The sequence below is a fragment of the Macrotis lagotis genome, chromosome 1 (genome assembly GCF_037893015.1).
Source record: "Macrotis lagotis isolate mMagLag1 chromosome 1, bilby.v1.9.chrom.fasta, whole genome shotgun sequence".
Taxonomy (NCBI): Eukaryota; Metazoa; Chordata; class Mammalia; order Peramelemorphia; family Peramelidae; genus Macrotis; species Macrotis lagotis.
The window spans coordinates 296,283,964-296,294,669 of NC_133658.1; positions in this window are offsets into that span (position 1 = coordinate 296,283,964).

The window sequence follows — 10,706 nt, forward strand, 5'->3', positions numbered from 1 at the left end:
AGACTGCCCAGCTCCCGCGTTGCTGTGACGACGAAACTGGCCCGCAAGCCGCCAGAGGGGCGGGCGGCTGGGCAGGGACCTGCGGCCTCCCCCGCGGGTCTGGCCGCGGCTCAAGGACGGCTGCTGAGCGCTCTCCCGGATCCTGGGGGACTCTGGATTCCTAAACCATCAATCCAGACCTTCTGTTTCCTGAACCTCTCCAACCCGCGCCCCGCCGCCTCGGCTCGGACATCCATCTCCCTGACATCACTCTTTGCGGCAGGGCTCCTATGTGTGTATCTTGGCTTACACGGTCATTAAATGTCACTAAAATACATTAAGGGTGAGAGTTTAATCACCCCCGTGATGGGGCACGTCAGCCACATTCTGTTATGTCTCCCTCCCGGGCTATAAATTGGACACTTTGCACATGCAGATTAAAGCATTAAAGTTAACATTATGTGCAGCGACATAAAACGACTGCACGAGGGGAAGAACGGGCATTACTAGAAGACCTTTCATTTGGAATTTCTTTTCTTGGGGCAATGAAATCCAGAGTCAGTCTCCTATCAGAAGCATGTCTTGCATTTTAATTGTTCTTAAAAAGGGGATGGGGGAGGACCGAGAGTGAAAAAAATCTGGTTTACATTATAATTGTTTACATTTCTTCACTACTATCCTGTAAGGCAGACAATAATAATAATAATAATAATGATCCATGTTGGGATTGCATTTGCATTGTTTTCTCATTTAATCCACCCATCATCTGGAGGAGGAGGTTAGCTCTAGCGTCATCCCTATTTCACAGATGTGGAATGGGCAGATTACTTTCCACTCTCTGAATCTCAGTTCCTCTTCTGTAAAATGGGAATAATTCTACCAGCAGCTACTTAACTCACATAGCTAGTAGATTGCTAGGTAGGTTGCTAAAGAAGAGACAAGAGAACTGAATTCCAATGAATTCTAATGCTGTGTTCTTACTTAGACATCTTCTCCATCAATTCAGCAGTGTCCTTAACCTAGGATCAGAGGATTTCATTTATATATTTGTTTGTTTGTTTATTCATTCATTTATTCACCTCCTTATTTATTTGTCTATTTGTTCCCTCATTCATTTATGTATTCATTTATGTGTTTATTTATATATTATTTATATATTATGATTCATCATTTCCTTTATTTATACAAAATTGAGAATTATCACTTGGCTTCAGATGTGTCTGCCCTGAGATCAGCATCAGTATCCTTGGTGTCAATAACCTTGGTAGCCTTGGGCTCAGTGGTTCTGGCAACCTTAGAATATGGTTTTTGATGTTGGGACCTGGACATTTGGTGCCACCTTAAGACCTGGGTTCTTGGGGCTGGCACACTGAGCATTGGCCTAGGGGATCTTGGGCCTGAGAAGCTTGGCCTTGGAAGCTTTAGAACTTAGGACTTTGATAGTCTCTGCTTGAGCCTTGGCTTTGTGTTGTTAGTCTGTATTTTCTTCAGCCTCTTCTTGTGTTTGTTGACAAAGTGCATGTTTCTGGAAACCAAAAATGTCCAATCTGCAAGAAAATTCCAAGGCAGAACTCTGAGCTAAAGGGATGTGGTCCCCTTTAATGAATAGGACCTTGGATCTTGATCTAAGATGTCCCCTTCCTCCAGGGTCTTGATTTTTAGGGCTTGGTATCTTGACAATATAGATAGAACAGTCCAAAAATACAGTCTGATTGGTGTATAGAACTTGTCCTTGACCCTCCAGGATCCTTTCAGTCTACAAAAAATACAAAAATCCCTTTGGTTGCCAAAAAGACTAGTGAGCAAACCATAACTTTCCAAGTGGTCCTACCAAAGTAGATGAATAGGCTTATGGGACTGACCTGATTAGCAGATGTCAAAACTTCTAAATGGGCCAAAAGGCCCATAGAAGGGCAGGCCACAATTAGGCATCTAGGGTTACTCATTGACAAAATTTGCTCACAGCTCTGTTCTCAAGTTGATCAATAAGGGGATAATGAGGGGTGGAGGGGTAATGGTTGGGGGACTTTTTATGTAACTGAGTAACATGCTTCACTCTGGGTTTGGTCCCCCACTTGGCAGGAAGAAAGGATAGAGCTAATCCTATGATTAGGTAAGCAAACTTCTTAGAAAGTGACCTTCTGATTATATAATATACAATTAGGGACCTTTCATTAAAGTTTTTATAAGAGTCTGGGATCCTTTAAAAGAAAGAATCTATTCCATTTGATTAATCCTAAATGCATATTGATATGTATAGCATATTCATTAATTTACTATATGTGTAGGAACTTGAGATTAACCCTTTTCAGACTTGTCTCTGAAGTAGTTTTCTTTTTTTTTAATTGAAATTTTACATAATTTTTCCAATTACATGCAAAGGAAGTTTTTCAACATTCATTCATTTACAAATATATGAATTTCACATTTTTCCTACCTCCCTTCCTTTCCCCCTCCTTATGGTAGTGCAAAAGTCTGGTAAAAGTTGTACATGTACAATTGTGCTTAACCTATTTTTATATTAGTCATGTTGTGAAAGAGGAATTAGAACAAATGGAAAAGGAAAAAAATCATGAGAAAGAAAGGGGAAAACATAAAAGGTTTTTTAAAAAGTGAACATAGTATGCTTTGCTCTGTACCCAGACCCCACAGTTTTTTTCCTGGATGTGGATAGTATTGTCCATAGCAGGTCTCTGAGGATTGTCCTCAATCTCTGAACTGCTGGGAGGAACTGCATCCATCATAGCTTATCATCTCACAATGTTGTGGTTAATGTGTACAATGTTTTCTTGGTTCTGCTCACTTCACTAAGCATCAGTTGTTCTTTTCAAAATGTTTCTTCCATGCAAATCCTTCCATGCTTCTCTGAAATCCGACCACTCATGATTTCTTACAGAACCATAACACTCCATAACATTCATATACCACAACTTGTTCAACCATTCCCCAGTTGATGGGGAACTACAGGAAAAAGACGCTATAAATATGTTTGACCATGTGAGACTTTTCCCACTTTCTGTCACTTCAAGATATATATATATATATATATATATATATATATATATATATATATATATATATATATATATATATATACTTAATATTGGTAACACTGGATCATAGTTTTATTGCTCCTTGGACATAGTTCCAGATTGCTCTCTAGAATGGCTGGATCCATTCACAACTCTACTAACAGTGCATTAATGTCCCAATTTTCCCACATCCTCTTCAACATTGCTGATCTAGGTTTTTTTATGCCATTTTTGTGCTATTTTCATGAATGGTTGAGGATGGTGTGATTCATGGACTTAGCCATTTTTATACCAAAAGAAGATTGAGAACAAGAGAAAGAAATGATCAGAGAATTTTAGAGATCATTTAGTCTGATCCATGCATTTTTCCAAGGAAGAAATTTTAAGATCACCTGGTCAAATAGTAACAGAGTCAAGATTTGAATCCAGATCTTGTGAGTCTCAATCTAGTCCTCCACAATTCATAGATTCAGAGTTTTTAAGCTCCAGGGCACCTGATCAGATCCCCCCTCATTTTATCAATAAGAAGTTATAACTAGTAAATATATGAGATGAAACTTGAACCCAGTATCTCCTAGCTCTGAGTCCAGTGCACTATTGATTTGGTAGTGAGGTGTGGACAAAGTAACACTAGTTACTATTAGTTATTATAAGTTTATTATTAATTAGATTAATTACTATTTATAATGCCAGTCAAGATTTCTACAGAATTTGCAGTTATAAAGCATTTTATATTTTTATCTCACTCAGCTCTTCTAACAATCCTACAAGGTAGGGAGGGCAAATAATAGAGCTATAATATGATATAATGGGAAAAGCCAGGGAATCTGGTTTCTAATTCCCACTGGTTTGCCACCAGTGATGTGACTTTGGGCAAGTTACTCAAGTCCTCAATTTTCTCTTTTTGTAAAATAATATTGGACATTTATATAGTTCTTTATGATTTCCCAAATACATTGTCTTATTTGATACTCATAACAATCCTAAAAGATAGATGCTATATTATAATTCTCATTTAATGAAGGAGGAAACTGAGGCTCAGAGAATTTAAGTCACTTGCCTAGGGTTATATAGCTAATAAGTGTCTGAAGCCAGATTCTGCTCTTCAATATTTGTAAGCTAGAGTGAGTTTAAGCTAACATTTCAACTTCCTTTGTCTTCAAGGCAATGCTGGCAAAGTTCCAATCAGTAATACAGTGAAAATAGAAGGAACCTTACAGAGTCTCATTTGAAAGTTATGCTATTCTCACCATTGGGAAAGGTCTGATTGTTTTTAATTATTGAAAACAAAAGAAATCATATATATACATATATATATATATAATATATATATATATATATCAATGCCAAAAACCAGAGAAAAATAGTAGAAAGGGAAATTCCATTCAAAATAGCTTTTTAAAAAATGCACAAAATATCTAAGTCAATCTACTGAGACAAACTCATTCTCATATGAATGCAATTACAAAATACACTTTAAAGAATTAAATAATTTAAATATTTGGAGAAGAGTTGTTGTTCATGGTTGGGTCATGTCAATACAATAAAAATGAAAAGACTACCTAGATTAATTAGCATATTTTGTTTTATACTAACCAAGCTATCAAGAGAGTGCTATAAAGTTAATACATTTACTCAATTTCTTTTCATTATGAAGAACAAAATGCCAATACTCTTAAGAAAAATAATAGGAAAATAGGAGAAATGAAGGAAGAATAATACTTTCATGATTCAAATGATATTACAGAGTTGTGATAAACAAAACTACTAAAAGAATAGAAACATTGGTTGGCAGAAAAGATTAAGTAAAGAAGAATTAGAAAAAAAGCTAAAATTCAGTAACACATTGTCCTATAAATCTAAAAACATCATTACTTATGGAAAAATTTCCTATTTGATAGGAGCCACTGGAGAAACTGGAAAGCAATTTAGTAGAAATTAATAAACTCAAAGTAATAGACAATTTGAATATAGAAAGACCCATTAGAAATAAGAAGAAAGCATCAAATTACTCTCATAGTTTTGGATAGGAATGAAACGAGTCAGGAATGAAACTAGGAGTCAGGAAATGAAAGAAAAGGTAGAGGAAATAACAAAAAGAAAAAATAATTAATTTTGATTATCTCAAACTGTAAAACTTTTCAATGAATAATGTCTGTGTAGACTAACATAGGTAATAATAGGTAAGAAGGGAAAAAGTAGATTGGGGGAAGGGAGGAGAACCCTGGCATAAAATATTTTGATATGGGTCTATTATCCAAGAAATAAAGGAAATTAACATTAACTATTAACAACTATATGAAAAATTGCTACAAATCTCTAATAAAAAATAGATGCAGGGGGTAGCTAGGTGGTACAGTAGATAAAGTACTGGTCCTGGAGTCAGGAAGACCTGAGTTCAAATGTGACCTCAGACATTTAATAATTGTCTAGCTGTGTGACCTTGGGCAAGTCACTTAACCCCATTGCCTTAAATAAATACATTTTTTTTAAAAATAGACACACATGATAAAAACTATAAAGTTTTATCTCACACCAGAAAATTAATAATGATGACAAAAGATAGTCAATTTTGTAGGGACTTTGCAAAGGACAGGGCTATTAATTCACTTTTTTTTTTTTTTAGGTTTTTGCAAGGCAATGGGGTTAAGTGGCTTGCCCAAGGCCACACAGCTAGGTAATTATTAAGTGTCTGAGGCCACATTTGAACTCAGGTACTCCTGACTCCAGGGCTGGTTCTCTATCCACTGCACCACCTAGCCACCCCCTACTAATTCAGTTTTGCTGGAGATATGTGTTGCTCCAGAAAGTGGGGGAAATAATTTGAACTTGCTAAGAAAAAGCAATTAGAATATCCATTTTGTGGGTCATACATACCATGACTCAAAAATCCTTCTGATAAGCATAAATTTCAAGGAGGTTAAAGACAAAAAAAAAGGTCTCATATACACCAAAATATTCATAAAATGTTATTTTGTAATAGAAAAGGACTGAAAGTAAAAGTTGTCCATCAACTGAGGAGTAATTAAACAAATTGTGGTATATGAAGGTAATGGAATATTATTATGCTTTAAGAAATGATGCATAGAACATTCAGAGATAAGTAAGAAGACTTAAATGAGCCAATGTAAAATGAAGTAAGTCAAATAAACAAAGAAAAATAATATACACAATGACTACAACAATGAAAATGGAAAAATACTGAAAATTGAGCACCGTGCTATTATGATGATCAAATATGGTCCTAGAGAAAAGATGGAAAAAATGCACCTGCCTCCTCCCCTCTTTGGTGAGGTGGGCCACTATGGATGTGGCATATTTCACATATTGCCAAGCATGATTGATGTATTGAATATTTTTCTGAACTGCATTTTTTTCTTCCTTCTTTTTAAAAGCATTGTTATAAGGAATGGCTATGTGGGTAGCCATAGATGGATATATTTGGAAATAAGAATAATGTAAAAACAAAGGATATCAATCAAAATGAGATTTTTTTTAAGAAAAGGATGACTTAGCTCCAGAGCACCACTGAGTGGAAATTATAGGAAATCAACACCTCTTCCTGATCACAAATACAACCTTCTTCCCCTCATGTCCTGCCACCTCCCTTCTAAACTAATAGACATTTCTATTATTAACTCAGTTTTACAGAGTGAAAAACTTTGGTTTAAAGATACAGAGATACATAGGTGATAAGCATCTGAGACAGGATCTAAGCCCAGGTCTTCCTGCCTTAGAATCTATCACTATAATGATTATACCACTCTTCCCTTTAAATTCCCCAAATTGAAGTCATATAGCATAATAGAGAACTAGCATTGATCTTAGGATACACTTGGGTTCAAGTCTTTCCTCTGATGTATCTTAACTTATGACCATGGTTCCAAAAAGCCCCAAAAGAAATTATTACCTCTGTTTTACAAGGAATAAACTAAGGCTCAAAGAGTTAAATGAATTCCAAAATAATAGAATAGGACAAGGCAGATTGAGTCCTATCCCTTAAATGTATGTATGTATGGAGTTAAAGAAAGGAACTTATTCTGTTCTTAGTGTAGTAATGAGGTTATTGAAATTTTAAAATGCAAAACCAAAATAAAAACCTTTACACTAAGAAGCATTGGACCTCTAAGAGAAAATACCAGTCAAACCAGTCAAATACCATTGGTTAGGAACCCTGTGTCTAAATGGTAATCCTATCCCACTGCTCACATGCATGAAATTCTTCAACTCAATACTTGCAATTTGATTTTGCTTCCAAGTATACATTCAGCTAGTTTGTACTAAGTTTAAAAGTATCTTGTTTAAAAAAAAAAAAGAAAGAAAGCTAATCAAAGCTTTTGGAATATGTCTTCTCTCTGGTCTGCTCCCTCCAATTTATATTTGAACTTGGGCTTTTCAACAACAATCCAACAACCCTGTTGTTCCCAGTATCATTTCCCTGGGATCAGACAAAAAGGAAAGATTTTGGCCTAAAGGGAACTGTTTTATGTTAGAATAGCTGCTTCCTCAGAGGCCAGAGGATTCTGTATGGAGGGAGATGAGACCTTTGGCAGAGGGGTCTGTCTCTCACAGTGTAGTTTCTTATTGACCATGGGCTCTCCCAAGAGAAAAACTTTGAAGTAGTAAAAATCTTTCTTGCTCCCTAATTCTTTAATAATCTTTATTTCATTATCAGATGGTTTACTTTCCCCACCCCCATCTTCTCTTGTAACAAATCTACCAGCTTGAACTTCAAATGGAAACTTCTGCCATCATCCTTGGTAAAGCAGCCTCTGATATGAGAAAAAATAAAAAAAGTTAGAATCTTGTTGTAGAATCAGAACCTTAGGCTGGGAAGTGATTCTCATAGTTTTCAATTCCAACTCTCTCCACTGGATCCCCAAATCACCTCTAAATTATTCTGAGAAACAACAATTCTGATTGTTTGAATTGCAGTGATGGGCAACTCATTAACTTAAGGATCAGAAGACTTTGGTTAGAGTTCTTTCACTAGCATTTACTGCCTAAGAGGTGATAAAATCACAATGGAGCCAGCAATATGTCCTAGGGTGTTAGGAACCAGATTATAATTGAATTGGGAGGGGCAGCTAGGTGGCCAAGTGGAGTCAAGAGGACCTGAGTTCAAATCCAAACTCAGACAATTTCTAATTACCTAGCCATGTGACCTTGGTCAAGTCACTTAACCCCATTGCCTTGCAAAAAAACTAAAAAAAATTGAATTGGAAATATTTAGGAGCAAGATGATACAGTGGATAGAGTCCTGAACCTGGAATCAGGAAGATTTGAGTTCAAATGTGACTTATACCTTGAATCTGAGGTCAAATACAACCTCAGATACTTCCTAGCTAAGTGATCCTGGGCAAGTCACATAGCCTTTGTTTGCCTCCATTTCTTCACCTATTAAATGAGAGGAATAATAATAATAGAACTTTCTTCCTAGGATTGTGATAAGGATGAAATGAGATTTTAATAATTATGTATATATATATATATATACATATATATATACACATATACAAAGTGTTATATAAATCTTAGTTATAATTGTTATTTAACAAAATAAATAAAAACATAGTAGGATATAGAAAATATTAATGTGGTTTTCTAGGCTAATCTGCAGTCCATGGATCCTTTGTAAGGTTTAATGGGAGTTGGACACTATGTAGACTTGGAGTCAAGATCCTTGACTTCCCATTCCTACTCTATTATTTATTTATTTGGCATGAACTTGGGTAAATCATTTTCCCTCTTTGAGATTCACTTACTTCTTCTATTAAATGGGGATAATAATAATACTTGCCCTACCTACTTCATAGGGTCCTTGTGAAGAAATGAAAGTTGTAATTATTTCTTTGTCTAATTCTTACAAAGTTTGTTCTTATACTGAGATGTCTCCTTGTAATTTCTACCCCACGGTCCTAGTTTTTTTCTCTAGATCTTTGCAGAATAAGTCCAATCCTTCTTATTTAGGTTGGCTAAAAAAAAAAAAATCCAGTCAGTAGTGCCATTACTATAGCTTACAACTTCCATTCTGTACAACATCCCCCTCCCCCCATTCTCACCTTTCAACCAATTGGAGTCTTTTCCTTGTTGCCTCTGTGAGGACAAAGGATATTGAAATGCTAGCATAAATCCACTCTAAAGTTACAAACATGGAGTGATCCATTTGAAAAAAGTTCTCCTCCCTCCTTCTTTATTGAAATCCAAGAATTGTATGAGCTATTGTTATTTAAGGCAGGTCTGAAACCAGAGGAAAACTCACCCAGAGAAGTGGGTTGGCCACATAGGGTCAAGAATCTTAGGATTTAGAGTTGGAAGGGTATTTAGTCATCAACCAAACAGTCACATCTAGGTATAGAAAGAGAAACTAAGTGAAGGATTGGGAAAGCCATTTGTCCAATAACAACCAGTCTAGAAAGTAGCAGTGCCAGGATGCCAATGCAAGCCTATATTATTTAAGGGAAATCAGCACTCTTTAGTACACTGCATGCATACAAATAAAAGCAAAGAGGTATACTAGAAATAACCTTCATTTTGGCATCAGGAGACTGAGATTTAAATGCTGATTTTCTTATTATTTTAATGCCTAATGTAAATCCTGGACAAGTCATCTATTCTCTGGACCTCAGTTTACTCCTTCGTAAAATGAGACACATGGACTTAAAAATACTCACTGAATGTCATGGAACACTATTGTTCTATTAGAAACCAGGAGGGATGGGATTTCAGGAAAGCCTGGAGGGATTTGCATGAACTGATGCTGAGTGAGATGAGCAGAACCAGAAAAGCACTGTATACCCTAACAGCAACATGGGAGTGATGTTCAAGCTTGAAGGACTTGTTCATTCCATCAGTGCAACAATCGGGAGCAATTTTGGGCTGTCTGCAAAGGAGAGTGCTATCTGTATCCAGATAAGGAGCTGTGGAGTTTGAACAAAGTTCAAGGACTATCCCATGCAATTTAGAAAAACACAGATATCTTATTGTCTGATCTCTAAGGATATGATTTCTCTCTCATCACACCTAATTTGGATCAAGGTACAACATGGAAACAAAGTAAAGACTGACAGATTGCTTTCCGTGGGGGAGTGGGGGAAGGGAAGTAAGATTGGGGGGGAAATTGTAAAACTCAAATAATATCTTTAATAAAAATTAATTTAAAAAATACTCACTGAAAGTGGGTCCAGATCTATCCATCCATCTATCTATCTATCTATCTATCTATCTATCTATCTATCTATCTATCTTTCTATATATTATATATTCTTTGTTTATAGAATACTTTATAGTTTACAAAGTGTTTATAGAAACTCCTTAAATGAAGTAGGCAAGGCAATAATTGCCATGCACATTTTTAAAATTTTTTTAGTTTGTTTTTTTTTGCAAGACAATGGGGTTAAGTGGCTTACCCAAGGCCACACAGCTGGGTAATTATTAAGTGTCTGAGGTTGAATTTGAACTCAGGTACTGCTGACTCCAGGGCCAGTGCTCTATCCACTATACCACCTAGCCGCCCCTGTCATGCACATTTTGAATGAAATCCCTAGGTTGTGAGGCACAACAATCCCAAAATATATGACTTCACATGTTGGAAAGTAACTCTAGGAAGTTGTGTGTGTGTGGATGAATAGGACTGGTTCACAGATTAAATGGAAATGAAAGGGGAGAGAGAGAGAGAGAGAGAGAGAGAGTCTT